This window comes from Siphateles boraxobius, unplaced genomic scaffold (genome assembly GCF_051911475.1).
Source record: "Siphateles boraxobius isolate OS27281-9 unplaced genomic scaffold, OSU_SipBor_1 92, whole genome shotgun sequence".
In the NCBI taxonomy this organism is placed as follows: Eukaryota; Metazoa; Chordata; class Actinopteri; order Cypriniformes; family Leuciscidae; genus Siphateles; species Siphateles boraxobius.
Genome location: NW_027509222.1, coordinates 1,391,981 through 1,410,505, shown reverse-complemented (window position 1 = coordinate 1,410,505; position 18,525 = coordinate 1,391,981). Strand labels below are relative to the sequence as shown.

At 38.1% G+C, this 18,525-nt stretch overlaps 1 long non-coding RNA gene across 1 annotated transcript; it reads left to right on the top strand.

The window, feature by feature from the left end:
- The first annotated feature begins 785 nt into the window (after nt 1-785).
- LOC143733243 (uncharacterized) lies at nt 786-4,015 on the top strand. Its single transcript, XR_013201298.1, has 3 exons — nt 786-868; nt 1,895-1,954; nt 3,861-4,015. It is a non-coding gene; the product is annotated as an uncharacterized LOC143733243 (long non-coding RNA).
- Nucleotides 4,016-18,525: the final 14,510 nt, after the last annotated feature.

Genomic DNA, 18,525 nt, shown 5'->3' with positions numbered 1-18,525 from the left:
AGATCTGGTGTCAAAAGATCTTGCCAGCAGTACAAAGACTTCCTCGACAGTAGAAGACTGAAGCGCCATACCAATCGTCGTTCTCGACGCTAAAGGCCTGAATGAATGAATGAATTTATTTGATGAATTTATTTGTTTAGAATTGATAACTGATAAAAGTAACATTTCAGTTTGGGAAATGTCAGTTTTCAGTGAAAATATTCCACTGTTCATTCATCTATAACATCACAAAACATGAAAGGTGCCATTTGAAAAATCAAATAAAAAAAATGCAAAGGTTCAGTATGTCAAAATGTTTTATTACACTAATATTTTATAAAACTTTCAAATACAAGTTTTTTTAAATAAAATCATCAAAAACCACATTTGAACAAAAAAAGGCCAATAACATTCTAAAACGTATTTTAAACTGAGAGACAGAAGGCTCGTAGTTTGAATTAAAATATCTTTATTTATGTTCAGAAGATAAACGAAGGTTTTGCGTGTGTGCAACGACGGTGAAATAACCCTTTAAAGTAGCGTTTCTCAACGGGGGCAGTACCGCCCCCTAGGGGGTGTTTGGACGGTGTTGGGGGGCGGTGTGAACGAGGCAGCAGGGAGGGGGGCGCTCAGGCATAAATGGGGGGCGTTACTCACTGTTATTCATCACAACTTTTAAGCCTCACAACTTTTAAGAATGTGAAATAAAATGATGTCTGTGCAAATTAATGAATTAATATTTAAATGTTGCTAGTAGCCCACTCAGACTTGTCCGGCTAGTGACAGGTGTCGTGCCAAGGTAGGCCTACTTACCCCTGAAAGGAAGTGTATCCCCGGTCGCGGGAGCGCGCTCGCAATCAGCAGAACGTGAGTCATTGGTTTGACCAAGGTATATGAAACGATAATACGTGAATTGTATAAGTTATCGTTTTACTATGGTTGTTTTATCAACGATGTTTAGCAAAGACAGCTGTCACGTGGCCCATCTATCAAAATTAATTATTTTATTCTTCTGAAGGCTAACGATCGAACTTCATTGCACTGAATTGAGAATGTAGTTACTGAAAAACCAAGACGACCATGCCGTTTCACTCATAAAGCAAACAGCCTTTGGATATTAAATTGTTCTGAAACCCCCTTTCCATGGTGAATTATTATCAAAATGATTTAATAATGCATTGCACTTAAATAGTAGACTGGTCAATGTCATACACAAAAAGTGATTGTACAGATGATGCCTATCATCAAGTGTTTTATTTTGGGAATACTTTACATCATGTCTAATAACAGCAGTGAATATGGACACATTTCTTGTTTCCCAACAAAAGTTGTAGTGGGATACAGATTTTTTCAAGACTGTATTTTCTACCTGCCAAAATATGTATCCCCCCCTATAAAATCTACAGATAATGGCCTATCATCAAGTGTTTCATTTTGGATGGAAGGAATAATAAGAATAAGAATAAGAATAATTTGCTCAAGATGTGTTCTCTGTTGTTGTTTGTCTGTCACTTGTCCTATGTTACGTGTTACACCTTGAATATGGTGCTATAACCCCCCCTTCACTTATGTACCCAGGCTCACACTGTACGGGGTGAATAGTTATGCTATTCACAGTTACTGTGATAGTAATAGCAATAGTAATAGTTACTTGAATAGTTACTGTATACACATTTATTGTCTGTATTGTAATATATTGTGTATATATGCTCTTTTTCTGTTTTATTAAAAATAAAGTTGTCCTCCAAAGAGGGGGGGTGGTGGCGGGCGAAAAAAAAAAAAAAAAAAAGAAACAAGAAGCTAATAAATGCACGATTTCGAGTAAAAAATGTTTCATTTTGTGAATACTTTACATCATGTGTGAAAAATAATGAGTTATAGATGCATACTCTGTGTTTTTTATTTTGTTTCTAAGATGACCTGACTGATATGTTACTTCTGTGGATCAGAAGGGCCTGAGGCAGATTTGAGTTGGGTAAACCAAACTTAAGAAATGTGAAATGAAATATGTTTTGTGCTAAAGTTATTAAGAATTTTCTTGTATTTGTCACGGTGTTGTGTGCGGGTTGAATGAGAAGGCTGAATCAAAGGCTTCAATTCAAACTAGTGATGTTACGTATGACACTAAAGCTTCGATGTGCGTTTTGCGAAAGCGAAGCAATTTCTATTGAAGCCCCGGGTCGGGGTGTGTATTGGTTTCCCAGAGGTCACGTGATCGATGACAAACGAAGCCTCATTTTCTGTCCAATCACGTGCGCGTTTCGCTTTGGGTGTCAGAAGGCTCGAAGGTCCTTGTTGGCTCAGTCTGGTTGGTGGGTTTGTGAGGAGACTAGAGTGCTGTACTTTGAAAGTTTATCAATACATTACATTTAAATAACCAAAACTACTTATTATTTTTTTGTTATTGTTGTGTAATTTTGTTTTTGTAAGATCGTTGCACTTTTGGTGTTTTTTTTAGGTAATTTGGTGTTTGTATTTGGGTGTTTGGTGAAGGGTTTGTATTTACAGCAATGGCAACAGCCAAAAAAAGGAAGACTTCCCCTAACTGGGAATATTTTGAGCTTATAGCTTCCAATGAATGCATTTCTAAAAAAGAAGAAGAAAAAATAAATATTTATTTATTTATTATTATTTTATTTTTTATCATTGTATTGTATAATTGTTGTCTTATATTCAGTCAATGTACATGTAGTCACTCCCAACTAAAAACATGTATCCTCACACTTCTGAGGTGGAAACCTTTGTCTTCTGTTGGACAGTGCAGTAGACCAGCGCAAACAAGCTCACATACACTTCTGATGCCATCCTAGAAGTGGATAAATACCTTACAGAGACAAACATACAAAGAGCTGAAGATCCACTTGAATACTGGAGAATGCAGAAACATGTCTACCCCCATCTATATACATTGGCATTACAGATTAATTAATTTTTATCACCTTTCTGTCATTCCTACAGTTACATAAGCACTATCACTGCCAAGTGTCAGATGAACAGATGATCCTATCACACTATGTACTTATTCACTATGTGTGTGTGTGTCTGTGTGTGTAGAGAGAGAGAGAGAGTAGGCATACATTAGATCTTAATAAATAATATGCTCATTTTATATTTTATTGTCACACTTTAATGGGTGAACCAATTTATTTAATAATGAACAAATCAAACACAAACGTGTAAGGCTTTTTATTTGTACACATAACATTGAAACTATGGAGTGTGTTGTGGTTGCTTCATCTGACAGAGAAAGGCTTCTGGCTGCTTTATTTTAAATAAGCACCAGATGGCGCTGTTCTCGACACTCTCGAAGCTTTGAATCTTTTCCCGGAACAGTTAGGGGAAAGGCTCATTGCTTCACGAGGCTTCATTTCCCCATCCCTAATTCAAACAGTTTACTTAAATAACTCTCACAGGTACAGATAGGCAGGATGACGGACAGGAACACGCACAAGAAGCAAAGTAACATTACCAGACAAATAACAAGACCACAACATAATCTAGAACCAACAAAGACTAACTGAACAGAAGGAGACTAAATACAGATACAAATGAACACTAACGAGGTGAGCACAGGTGACACAGATGATGATGACGATGAACAGGTGGGTAATGAGGGAGTGAGTTCAGGGTGTGGAGAGATGAGGGATTCTGGGTAGTGTAGTGAAGACGAAGACAGACTGGTGCAGACGATGACTGTGACAGTATTATGTAGGATATTTCTATTCTAGTTCTTCTATTTTACCCAGGACTAACAAACATTTAATTGTTCTTTTATCTCCACATAAATTACAGTATATTAAAAATATAACATCAATTACACAGGAATGAAAATTTGCTGCCTCTTACTGAAGACCCAAAAATCCAAATAATTTGTTTTCCAGATTGAGTGTGACATTTGTTTGCGGTGGTTCCACCATATGTGCGTTCAAGACCCACCAACGGAGGAGGCCTTCCTGTGTACTACTTGTACTCCTTAGTTTTGTGTACATTATTGTTCTGGAGGAATTTATTCATTAAATCTTGTTGTATTACATTACACCTTCCAAGTTTGTGTCTTCTTATCTTAAAACTATTTTTTTTTGCTTGAAAAATGGCTTACAATATATTGATTAATAAAATAATTGCAGATTAACTTTCTTTCGATTGATTAATAAACTAATACCTAGTATGTATACAGCACATCAAAAACAGTTGCCAAAGTTATTGTCTTACTGTATATTTTGTACATTCAAGTGATGAAGAAAGTGGACACTGGATCTGCTGTGTGTATCGTATTATACATTAAAACTGAAAGTGTACTGGAGACTCACTTCAAGTTCAGGCCTAAGCTTTAAGAATTCCTAGATTCAAAACGGGAGTATAAGTGTTCTGGTGTGTGGAAGTATTTGATGTTCATTTAGCAGGAGCTTTGGTGTTTGTTGAGGAGAAACTGAAAGTGTTTGATAGTCTGGTGGTGTTAGCGCGGATGCTCTGGTACCTCCTGCCAGAGGGTAGAACGGTGAAGTGGGTGTGTGGAGTCCTTCCTGATGCTGACGACCCTCCAAATACACTGAGCATTGTAGATGTCATAGATTGGTGGGAGTGCAGTTCCTATGATCTATACTAGTTGTCTTCACTATTCACTGCGGTCGGAGGCCCTGACTGAAACACTCTCTATAGTATCTCTGTAGAATGTGGCGAGGATGGATGGTGGGGGGCTTCCCTTGCTTTCTTGGCGCCACAGGTATTGGAGACTTTGATATGCCATCATCTATGCAATATGGAGAGGGGGTACTTTTTATAGCAGGTTTGAAAACGGTCTGAAAAAAATCTGTATCCCACTAAAACATTTGTCAGTAAATGTTACGACCTGTTGTAGGTCTAGCGCTGGTACCGCAACATTTATATATTGAGTATACTGCTGGAAGTTGTGCGTGGTGAAAAAACACATGTCAGACTCATTTTGAAGAGAAAAACTGGAATTTATTTCCATAAGCCGAAGCCACTGAATCTAGTCAAATAATAATGTGTGCTATATACAATAAATGATAGGGTGAGTAAACAAACAATAAATAGGAAAAGAACAAAAGTGGCGCCAAAAGAAAGAACGCAAGATAACAAAACACTCCTTAATCTAAACTAATCCTATCCAAAGTAAAATGTAGAAAATAAACCGAAATCTTCGGTGCATCCGGCACCCTAACTAAACTAATAAAACAGAAATACAAGGAGTGGCGCTTCTTACCTGGTGTGTTTAACAATTATCTGCTACGGGTACAATGTATATCGCGATATACTTGCCTATGTTCTTTCCCCAGAAAAGCAAACAAAAGGTAGACAACACAAATGAATCTCACCCATTCAAAAGGAAAACATGTCCAGTACAAAGCACATAGCACAACACTCATTCACGCAAAAGCATACACAAACTCATTCCGCTACTAAGAGCACAGATCACTACAAAGAGCACAGAGTTTGCAACCAAAAGCTACAGAGAGTGAGTGCATCAATGAACACAACATTCTTTTAACCAGCTAGGACGGCCTCCAATTAATCATCACGCCCTGCCTTAAAGATGAATGACGTCCGACTCGGCCAATCACAGCAACCTATAAGCAGAGAGAGGGTGATAGAGACAGAGAGAGGATAATGAGCATAACGACCAACACGTGATAAACACACCAACGTGCACAGAATAATAAAAAGAAAAATTAAAGACGAAGTGATAGATCGGCTGTTTGAATTAGAAATTTTGCCTCACGTAGACAAAGAGACCGATCCTTTTGGCGAAGGGCAGGATGTTATTGAAGTGGGTAAAGAGAAAGTAGAGACGGCCGTGACAGAGGTTGAGGCTGATGTCGGGGCAGTTTTGCCCCCTTTTGAACCCTTTTCACCGAGTACTCCCAGTTCAAGAAGGCAGATACAAACGAAAGTGCGAATTGCACGGCTCCGTATGGAGGTGGAAGAACGAGCACAAGCCCGCCAAGCAGAGCTGGATCTGCGTCTGGAAGTCCGCAGGCTCGAAATTCAAGCCGAGAAAGAGGTGAACCTTCGTGAGTTGGAGATTGAAGCGGCTAAGGTTACTCCAGTCTCCTCTGGGCGGAAGAATTTCTCATCGGTGAGAAATAATTTGACGAATTTGGGTCCAACCACATTTGATGTGGGAAAACACATTGCTTTGGTGCCGAATTTTAGAGAATCAGAAGTGGATAGTTATTTTAACGCTTTTGAGAGAATAGCAACCGTCCTTAGGTTGGCCGAAGGAGTTTTGGTCGTTGCTGTTGCAATGCAAATTGGTCGGCAAAGCATTAGAAGTGTACTCTACTTTATCTTTGGAAGATGGTCTTAAGTATGACATAGTGAAGTTAGCCATACTCCGGTCATATGAGTTAGTACCAGAGGCTTACAGGCAACATTTTCGAAATTGTAAGAAAAACGCAACTCAAACATTTGTAGAATTTGCACGAGATAAGGGAATGCTTTTCGACAAATGGTGCTTTTCTAGTAAGGCTGATGATTTTGTTTCACTTAGGGAGCTTCTTTAACTGGAGGATTTTAAGCAGTGTCTCCCTGAGAGAGTGGTGCTGTATTTAAATGAGCAGAAGGTAGCGACACTTTCACAAGCTGCAGTACTAGCGGACGAATTTGTGCTTACGCATAAAAATGTTTTTCAAATAGCAGGTGCTGAGAAGAGTTCTTTACCGAGGGCTACATTGAATGTTCAGATGCCTAAACAGAGTAGTGAGAAATCTAAAGAGACTCGTGACTGTTTTTATTGTCACTAGACAGGACATGTGATAGCCGACTGTTTTTCTTTGAAGCGCAAGCAAAACTTTCAGAAGAAAGAAATTGCATTTGTTAACTCTGTGAATTCGTGTGTGCTTGCTAAAAATGGAGCTGAAATACCAGACCCTTCTTACTTGCCCTTTTTACTTAAAGGGTTTGTTTCATTAACTGGTTAAAAGGAGGACCAGGTTGAAGTCCAGATGTTACGTGACACGGGAGCTGCACAGTCGTTTGTATGTGCTGATGTGTTGTCTTTTTCAGATGAATCATCAGTAGGATCTAGTAGGTTAGTGCAGAAGTTCAGTATGGAGGTGATAAGGGTACCCATGCATCGCATCCATCTCCAGTCTGACTTGGTGACCGATTTTGTGGAGGTAGGAGTACGTCCAGTATTACCAGTGAAAGGTGTGTCTTTCATCTTAGGTAATGATTTAGCCGGGGGGCAGGTAACACCTTTGCTGGAAGTGGTAGACACTCCATTGACTCATCTTAAGACAGATGAGTTGTTTCAGAAATACCCAAGTGCATTTCCTGTTACAAGGGCCCAATCTAAGAAGGGGAATGATATTTCTTTATCTGACTCTTTCTTGTGTACGAATGGGACGACGGAGGACGTTGTGGAGACCAGGTTTTGTGACAATGATCAGGTGAGGGAGGTTGTAGTGAGTGATCCTTTGTCATTAACCGTAACTCGTGAAAAGCTCATTAAAGCTCAAAAAAATGATCCATCGTTAGCAAAGTGTTTTAAGTCAGTGAAGAGTGATGAATTGGACAATGTTTCATTCTTGATTAAGGATGGTTTACTTATGCGAAAATGGCACAAAAGTAATACTATAGAGAACGAGTGGAATGTAGTTTGTCAAGTGGTGGTTCCCACTGTTTTTCGCCAGCAGGTTTTGTCTATGGCGCATGATCACCTGTTGGCAGGACATCTAGGGGTAACAAAAACTTATAATCGTGTTCTTCAACATTGTTTTTGGTATGGTCTTAAGCGGGATGTGATTCAGTATTGTAAGACCTGTCACGTTTGTCAATACGCAGGAAAACCTAACCAGGTGATTCCACCGGCTCCTTTGATTCCAATCCCTGTGTTGGGCGAACCTTTTGAACACGTGATAGTGGACTGTGTGGGGCCATTACCAAAGTCAAAATCTGGTAACCAGTTCCTACTTACAATCATGTGTACCGCTACCAGGTACCCAGAGGCCATTCCACTTCGTAAGATTACAGCCAAAGTGGTTGTTAAAACTTTAACAAAGTTTTTCTCGACTTTCGGCTTACCAAAGATTGTGCAAACCGATCAGGGCACCAATTTTTTATCTAAGTTGTGTTCCCAAGTTTTCGAGTCGCTAAATATCACACATCGTATATCTAGCGCATATCATCCCCAGAGTCAGGGAATGTTAGAGAGGTTCCACCAGACATTGAAATCAATGTTGAAGAAATATTGCATTGAGACGGGAAACGAGTGGGATGAAGGAGTCCCATTGCTCTTACCGTGCAGGAATCTCTTAAATTTAGTCCATCAGAGTTGGTCTTTGGGCATACGGTCAGAGGTCCTCTGAAAGCCCTGAAAGAGAGGATGTTGGGTATTGAAAATGGTGAGAAAACAAATGTACTAGATTATGTAAGTAAGTTCCGTGATCGACTACAGAAATCTTGTACACTGGCCCGAGAATCTTTGTCTAAAGTTCAGGGGGAAATGAAGATGTGTTTATGATAAATGTGCCGTGGATAGATCTTTTGCCGTTGGTGATCAAGTTTTGGTCTTGCTTCCCATTCCTGGATCTGCTTTATCTGCACGATTTTCTGGACCATATGTGATCCTTGAGAAAAAGAGTGAGACTGATTATGTGGTGCGAACTCCTGAAAGGAGACGTCAGAAGCGAGTATGCCAAATTAATATGCTGAAAGCTTATCATGCTAGAGCTGGCTCTAATACAGAATCTCTTACCATGAAAAGTGAAAGTTCTGTTGTCTTTCCAGTGGGTGTGGTCTGTGAGACGAGTCTAGCTATTGAGCAGCAGGATGCTTATCTGGATGGTGTACTGGAGTCTGATAGGCCGTTATTATCAGCTAGGCTATCAAACTCTGAAACTCTTAAAGACTTATCCAATTTTTTAGCTCATCTTAATGCAGGTCAAAGGCAGGATGTTGTAGAGCTTCTTGACAAATTTTCTTCTATTTTGGGTGACGTTCCTACACTTACACACGTGCTACAACACGATATTGATGTAACTAATGCACGACCGATTAAATGCAATCTCCTTTCCCCTCTTTCTTTTTCTATTTTCAGCCCCCCAGCATTTTGTTTTATCCCTCTTTTTCGACGACAACTCACTACTCCTGCTCGCTCAGCGCTCACAGCGCTCGCGCGATATTCACCCTTCTCCATGAGGGCGCCTAGGCTACTCTAGCCTGTAAGTCCTCTAACATTTTATATTACATTGAGGAAATGCAGAAATGATTTAGAAACGCACAACAGCAGCTACATATAGAAAATACAAAATATATTTTTACTTTAATTTTAATAATATATATTTTTTTTACCATCGCTTTGGCGCCCCCCATGGTGCTGCGCCCCTATGCGCCGCATATAGCGCATACCTACTTTTTCACCCACTGAAAAGTCTGATCCACTGAGTTTAACCAAAGAGTTTCATACACTCATAAAGTCAGACACCTCCGCAAGCTTGAGATGGTGTGAGTAACGAGAAACTTCCTCATCCACGCCCACCTTAGACTGACTTTCTTTCTGTCAGACGTCTACAGAAGTTCTTATTGAGAATTAACTGAGGTTTAGATGTTTACGATTTATTGAAAATGGTTGGTCACCATTATGGTGACCAGTGTTTCATTTAGTTGGGCAGTTTGACTAGTAGCTTTTTTTTATAAGTTTGTGGTTTTTGTAACAGCTTTTACCAAAACACGTAATGTGTTGCAAAGAAAGCCAGAAGCAAAGATGGTCAGATGATTTAGTTTTCAACAACAAAAAGCCAAAGCTTTATTTATTGTTTAAAATCCGTTCAAGAGTGCGTTCCCAGCAAGCAAATTTGTGTCTAAAAGACGTCCTATAGCCGTCAAAACACAGCCCAGACGTCTAGGCTAAAACAAGGCTAAATTTGGGCTGTCAGTGAAAATCTGATAGACGTCTATCCATAGCCCAAGGATAGACAAGTCATTAAATAGACGGCTATTGAACGACTACATATATATGCCTAATAGACGTCTAACCATAGCCCAAAAATAGACTAGTCATCAAATAGACGGCTATTGAACAACTACATATACACGTCTAATAGACAGTGCATATGGGTCTAGGCTAAAACAAGGCTAAATTTGGGCTGTCAGTGAAAATCTAATAGACGTCTAAACATCACCCAAGAATAGACTAGTCATCACTTACACAGCTATTGAAGAACCATATGTAATAGCCAATAAAATGTGGCTAAAGGATCCTTTTACTTCGAAAATAGCAGATTCTCATAAATGTCAATTCATTCCAAACAAATCAAATATAAAAGTTTTATTTACAAAAATAACATGAACAACTTAGACAATTTACAAAAAGATCCAAACATAAAAATGAGCAATTAAAATATTACAAACAATAATAATAAAAAAAACTTAAGATATTAACATAAAAAAAACAAATAAAAAATAAAATTACTGTTTTATAAATTAACAGGTTATAAATTAACAGGTTCACTTTCCAACTGCCTCTCTAGGTTTTTGAAAGCCTCCTCAGGGGCCAAGGCATGTGGAAAACAGTGTCTGGCTCCACGTTTTTTCCAATTTTTCTAATGAACATATAAAGAAAATTAAATAGGTAATTCCCTAAATAAAGAAGTCATGTAATCATTTACTCACCTTCACGTGGTTCCAATCCTGTATGGGATTCTTTATGCTGTTAACACAAACATTTTTTTTTAAATTATTTTGGTAACAAGATATTCGATATTAATCACTGACAAATGTTCTGTTCTGTATATTTATTATGCTTGGCTCACACTACAGGAGTTTTAGGCCGATTTACGCCCGATTTCCCCCTCCCGAGAATCGGAGAAAATATCTTGTCGAGGACCTCGATCGGTTCCGATGTTCGGCGCAGATTATCTGGTAATGTGAGGCGTTCACAGATCGAATCTTGCACCTCCCCATCTGCTCTCACACAAATCGGGCTATAGCCGTCATTTCAACGTCCCGGTTAAATATAGACCCAATATAGTCCGGCTATATGTAGCCCACTTCTAGCCTAAATAACTATAAATGTGGTTATATGTCATTTTTTCTAAAATAATTAGCGAGATGGTAGATATTACATCATATTATCAAAGTCAACTGAGATTACAAAGTGTTTGGCTTCATTTATTTGCCATGTTATATGTGTAGTCTGTGCGTAGACGTGATCTAGCTCTCTAGTAGATGGGGTATTTCCAAGCAAGTAATAGTCGTCATTTCACCGTTTCTGTTTTACCCGATATAGTCCGTAACCCACGTGTCAAAATAACCTTGAATTTGTATACATGTCGTTTTGGCCACAATAAATTACGAAATTTATGATATTACATCATGGGAGCGAATGCAACAGTGATTACAAAGTTGTTTGGTTTAATTTCTTTCACGTTATTCATAGTCTATGCATAGTCACGATTTAGCTCCTTGTCAGACCGACTATTTTTAGGCCACTTTGAGTCCAAAGTAAAAAATAAAAAATAAAAAAAAAGTTTAAGGCCAGGTAGTGCATAAGATGGCTGTTATCCAATCCCATCATGTTTGCAACAAGATGCCATTCATGATATACATTTATATATATATCTTTTGGAAGTAAAAAATATTTTTTCCTACTAATAATAATTCTTTTTAGGTACAAAAAATAACAATGGGAGCAAGCTGATGAAGAGGGTCCATACAAAAATGGGTGAGGTCATTAATCTTAATTGTAAACTAAGTGGTTATGGATATTGGCCATTTCATTAATTTGTTTTTGCAATATTAAAAGGAGCATTTCTCCTTCAATCGCTTGGCTTCTAATGGTTAAATGTGTATGTACTTGAGCAATACAAATGAAAACTTAACTACTCTTATTGTGAGTGTTTGAATGACAGGCATTCTGTGTAAATAACTTTGCTTTAAAATCTTTTATTATGATTTTTCTTATTTTGCTAGTTCCATTTGAAAACTTTTCTGAGGACCTTTTTGCAACTCCACCTACCGCGAAACGTAAGTATACTTGTTTGCAAATATTAATACATAATGTTTGCCAATTTTTATGTGTGTGTGTGTGGGGGGGGGGGGGGTTATGGGATTAAGGGCAACAATTGATTACTGTTTTATAAATTAACAGGTTATTTTATTTTTTATTTGGTCATTTTTTTTATGTTAATAACTTAAGGTTTTTTTTTATTATTGTTTGTAATATTTTAATTGCTCATTTTTATGTTTGGATCTTTTTGTAAATTGTCTAAGTTGTTCATGTTATTTTTGTAAATAAAACTTTTATATTTGATTTGTTTGGGATGAATTGTCATTTATGAGAATCTGCTATTTTCGAAGTAAAAGGATCCTTTAGCCACATTTTATTGGCTATTACATATGGTTCTTCGATAGCTGTGTAAGTGATGACTAGTCTATTCTTGGGCTATGGATAGACGTCTATTAGATTTTCACTGACAGCCCAAATTTAGCCTTGTTTCAGCCTAGATGTCTGGGCTGTGTTTTGACGGCTATTAGACGTCTTTTAGACGCAAATTTGCTTGCGCACATACACTCGCACAGAGACTTTGAACCTACCGGTACTTTGAGTGGAGGCAGCGCTGTCCTCTCTCCAATCCCTCCTGTCAGTACAGCGGGAGGCGGCGATTCTCCTAGCAGAACCTCCTCATCATAGTATCTTTCCACTCGGAAGGAACTGAAGCGAGTAAGCCGGCGAAAACTCGTTTTGAAACAGCTTTCAAAAATGCGCGGTAACTGTTGAGCGGCTTCGTTGTACGTCACGTACGTAGCCTAGCGTTCTTTTTAGTAAGGCCGTGATAGGCTGTTGCAGTGTAGATTCCCATCAATCAAACAAAATCACACCATTGTTTCTTTATATTTTTAACGTTTTAATGATAAAGAATGCAACATTAATGCAACACAAAATTAGCAACTGATAATATTAAAATTAAATAAAAATTAAATTATCTGTGCCTCAAAATGCCACAAGCATTTTTTTTGGGGCGGGCCCGGCCCCCTATGGCCCGCCCATAGCGACGGGTCTGGCTAACGTTCCAGAAACGTCGTGGGTACGTCCTCAAAAGACGTCGCTAGTTTATCCCATGGAAAACGTTGTAAAGACGTGGTCAACTGGTCACCAGATAACCAGATAATTGCGATTCATGTGGTATTTTTAGCAAACAACTCTAATCGTATTTGTAACTCTATATTGACAGTGGGCATAATTCTAATTACACCTGTATTCTCCTCCTCACCTGCCCCTTTAACATCTGGTGTGCCCCAGGGTTCTATTCTTGGTCCTATGTTCTCCCTTTATATGTTGCCACTTGGTCAACTCATTTCAAAACACAACGTTCAGTTTCATTTCTATGCTGACGACCTTCAAGTCTTCCTTCCTGGAAACAAATAGATTTTGTTTTACCATTAGCTGTTCATGTTAGCTTTTCTGTCAGACATACAGGCTATAGTTCTGTTTGTAACTTTTTATTATTTGTTAACATTGTTAAAAAAAAAAAAAATATATATATATATATATATGTGTGTGTGTGTGTGTGTGTGTGTGTGTGTGTGTGTGTGTGTGTGTGTGTGTGTGTGTGTGTGTGTGTGTGTGTACATATATACCGTATAATTGGTAGGCCTGCAGTGGCTGTCTGATATACTTTAAAATAAACCTTTATTATTTGATGATGACATCATACATGATGATGAAATTGTTTGCTGCATACCCCTCTAACACTAGGTGGTTGCGACCCTGAGCCATAGTAACGTTATCTGATCGGTTTTAAAATATCTGTTCTGTTTTGTCTTGTGTCAAAGTCTCCAGCTGGTTCAATTGTTTTCAGTTTCATAGAAACGAGGGTGTTAAATTTGTTGTATAGGCTAACTGCAAAATCCAACCTAACGTTATCAAGGCATCGACTTGATGTTTCTCCCATAGACTGTTATTCACGGTCCTTCATCACATATTACTATTAAAATAACTTAATTTCAGAGCACCACAAAGTCAGACCTCAGCACCTTTATGTACCTTTAATGTAAGATCGTTCTTAGGTCACATACCAATTTAAAATCATAACATAAAAACTGCAATGGTACTGTTTTTAAAATCATGTGTAGTAGGCCTAAGTGTACAGTAAGTGTGTGTGTAAACATGCTTTAATGAAGTAGACTTCAAAAGCTTTTGAATTTGAGCTTACAGTTCTTTCATCAACCTGTCTTTTACATAAACTTACAAGGTAGATACTTTAACTGAGTCCTCAGATAGAGGGTTGCTGCTAGCTCCGTTAAGGTATTTCTGTCCCTTCCAAACTGCATTGAAATGGTATGTTTAGCAGCCAGAATTAAAAATTTTCAGGAGGAGAAACCCCGACCCCTCTTAACATGATTCATATCACCCGTCAGGAAACAATTGCACCGTCTCACATTGTGCCCCCCCAGAATTTTGGCTTGCATGACGCCCCTGAATACAAATCTTATTTATTTTGAGTTAGCATGAAGCTGCAGCTTCAAAAATACATGAATTACAAAATACATGAATTACGGATAACAGTTAAATGCTGCAAATATTTTTTTCTTACACTTATAGGGCGATTTACACCTTTACAAATCTTCTCTTGCACATGCAAATTTATTTTTTTGTTTCACAAAACTTTCCCTGCGCATGCGATTCTTTGTCATCGTTTTAACTTCATAACCATGATACCTCCATTCAAGAGAAAAATTGTTTGTCGATATCACGTTTAACAAGAGCCCTCTGTAAATGAGGTGTGAAACATCAGAATGAATCACTTTATACCGAACCATAATACACAGCATAAACGCTGAGTCAACCTGCAAACTTTCTTAAACGAAAACCTCTGTTCTGAAACTGCGAACTGGATCAACTTCACAAACATCAAACAGACCAGTGCTTTAAGTGAATTTGACTTTTTGAAATTTAAGTCCAGGAAAACCCCTGAAAGTCCTGGAATTTAATTTGACATAGTCTGTATGAACCGTGTGTGTGTGTGTCTCATGGCAATGCATATCCCTCTGTTCACTGTTTTAAAATGCAATGTTTGAGAGATGCTTCTGGTGTTACATCTAATATGTTGTGTAGTCAAGTGTTATATGGATATTCATAACATTGCTTCTGTGTAATGTGGTGTAGGCTAGGCTACCTGGTCATATTGCTGTTGGTTACATGTTTAACGTGATGATTACGTGCTGCGCGACTAGAGTTGATTATTATAAATATACGTACTTTAGGCTAATAATAATTGTGCCCCCCCCCCCCCCCCCCCCCCCATAGGCTACATTTCATATGCCCCCCTTAAGACTGAGGTCTGGCGACGGGTCTGACGCCAAGAAGAAAATGCAACTTAACCACGACGTCCTCACAACAAAGTCATAAAGTAATGTCACGCTGACCAAATGACGACTATCTGACACAACGTACTGTGTTAGCTAGGAGTGCAGACTAGAGTAAGCTGTGCACTGTTTAGTTGTTCAGTGTTATGATAACAGGTTGAACGTCGTAATTAGCCAGCATAGTACACAAATGAAAATAAAATTTGATTTTTTTGATATTTAAACTGTATTATAAATAAATATATTAAATATATTGTTCCTGTTTTATATTGTAAGGGGTGTACAGTTAAAGACCCAGAACCAGATATGAAGAATGAAGACCCAGAGTCAGAATTATAAAAAATTAAAGAAAATATTTACTGAAGATAGTTTGCAGTTTCATCAGCAGAAGTCAGCTTCAATACTCGCACAGGAGTTCGTAGGCCGCCCCGCTTACAGTTACAAAGATCACAGCAGTTATACCATTCCCAAGGTCTAAGCTACGTCATTGCTTACAGGATGAATGATTCTCATTGGCTATGAAATAGATAAACAGTAATTTTCCACACATATACAGATAGACTGAAGCATATCTCCATCGATTATGCAGCTGAAGTTAGGCACGTCATGACCTTCCAGGTCGCAGATTTGGGTTGCTGGGCGCCAGCATGTCCAGAACAACAACTCAGTCAATCTCCAATAATGCCAGTGGTTCCTTAACCTGTAACCAAGAAGACTAACACACACACCGACACACAGCTTTTCCAAGGTTGGATTTGGCCAGGCTCTCACTATAAACAGGAGAGTCCGCTCAAAACATCAAGATAATGCGTTCTTTCTCTCAAGGATAGATAAACTTTAGTCTTAACTGGAAAGAAAGGCTTTAACAAAGAAATGGCCCCTTAAACTATTGGCTTCAATGACCCCTATATGTTTTAACACATTGAAGACCTTTCTCAAACACAAAACAAGTCCCTATTTCATTTCCGGAAGCTGGGTTAAATAAGCAAGCACTGCATTCAGATATCAAATACATGAATACATGAAAAGAACATTTCAGTAATCACACTGGTAACTTATATAAATAAAGTAAAATCTCCAGAGAAGTCATTCAACTCATTTGACATTTAGAAGGAAAAATATTGATTAATACCTTAATTATAATCAATCATTACATATACATTGAAGCAGCAGTGGATTCCAATCCACCCCCTTCAATATATTTTAACCAGTGCTAATTCAAATATAATGAATGAATTTAAATGGATGAATAAATAAACATGTTGCCCAATTGTTTTTTTCTTTATTTGTCTTTATTTATTATTTATATTAATATTATGCAATTTATATATGTGGATTTTGCAGCATACAGGTCCTTCTCAAAAAAATGGCATATTGTGATAAAGTTCATTATTTCCCATAATGTAATGATAAAAATTAAACTTTCATATATTTTAGATTCATTGCACACCAACTGAAATATTTCAGGTCTTTTATTGTTTTAATACTGATGATTTTGGCATACAGCTCATGAAAACCCAAAATTCCTATCTCAAAAAATTAGCATATCATGAAAAGGGTCTCTAAACGAGCTATTAACCTAATCATCTGAATCAACTAATTAACTCTAAACACCTGCAAAAGATTCCTGAGGCTTTTAAAAACTCCCAGCCTGTTTCATTACTCAAAACCACAATCATGGGTAAGACTGCCGACCTGACTGCTGTCCAGAAGGCCATCATTGACACCCTCAAGCAAGAGGGTAAGACACAGAAAGAAATTTCTGAACAAATAGGCTGTTCCCAGAGTGCTGTATCAAGGCACCTCAGTGGGAAGTCTGTGGGAAGGAAAAAGTGTGGCAAAAAACGCTGCACAACGAGAAGAGGTGACCGGACCCTGAGGAAGATTGTGGAGAAGGACCGATTCCAGACCTTGGGGGACCTGCGGAAGCAGTGGACTGAGTCTGGAGTAGAAACATCCAGAGCCACCGTGCACAGGCGTGTGCAGGAAATGGGCTACAGGTGCCGCATTCCCCAGGTCAAGCCACTTTTGAACCAGAAACAGCGGCAGAAGCGCCTGACCTGGGCTACAGAGAAGCAGCACTGGACTGTTGCTCAGTGGTCCAAAGTACTTTTTTCGGATGAAAGCAAATTTTGCATGTCATTCGGAAATCAAGGTGCCAGAGTCTGGAGGAAGACTGGGGAGAAGGAAATGCCAAAATGCCTGAAGTCCAGTGCTGCTTCTCTGTAGCCCAGGTCAGGCGCTTCTGCCGCTGCAGGGACAAAAGCTGTACATTTGGAGCTTTCATTTTGAAAGCGCGACAAAGAAGATATCCGGTTTTGCCAGCAAGTCAAACCCAGAGTGATAGGTCAAACCAGAGCTGTTAAATATGAGAGTTGCGACACACTTTGATCTCGCCGCCCGCCACGCGGTCACGTGTTCATGAGATCTTGTTATGTCGTTTTTCTCTTAATAACGAGATGCTATGTTGTTAAAACGACATCTTTTCTTTGGTCTTATAAGGACATGTATATATACAAAATAAATGTACAAAATATGCCTTTATCCACATAAAATTGATATAGCCTATATCACGCCTTTATCAAACTTCTACGTTAAAAAGCTTACGCAAATAGCAGCCCCCAATCAGAGGCGAACCCCAGGCAAAATGAATCAATGAGGTCCTTTTCTAAAATATATTTTATAGGCCTATTTTATAAGCCTATTAATATAGACGATTTATTTTTGTTAATAGGCATCTTCATTAACTAGAGATATAATTAATAAAAAGTAGTCAAAACACATCTAACAGAACATAGCCTAAGTTGTTTATTTTTTACAACATTGTGTTCTTATTTTTATCGAAATGTCTGTATTCGTCTTTATAACAGAAGATACAATACAATACAAAAATTTTCAAGATACAGCCTACAATCTGCACATAACGGATTGTCAGCTTATAAACAGTTTTTGTAGTGGAATAAGCAATGCTAGAAATAAAAGGTTAGCATCTTAATTTAAACTTTATTTTATTAGTTCATTAACTAAATATGCAAACTCAATTAATTTAATGTAAATGGCTGGATAGGCTATTAATTACGAATTAAATAATGTCAACTATTAAATGTAGGCTATTGATTAGAGTTGCCATGGACTAAAGATTTTTTTAGACTAGTCATTCATTTAAGCAATTAGGACTAATCGCACGTTTATATTAAATCCTGTGTTCTCACGTAA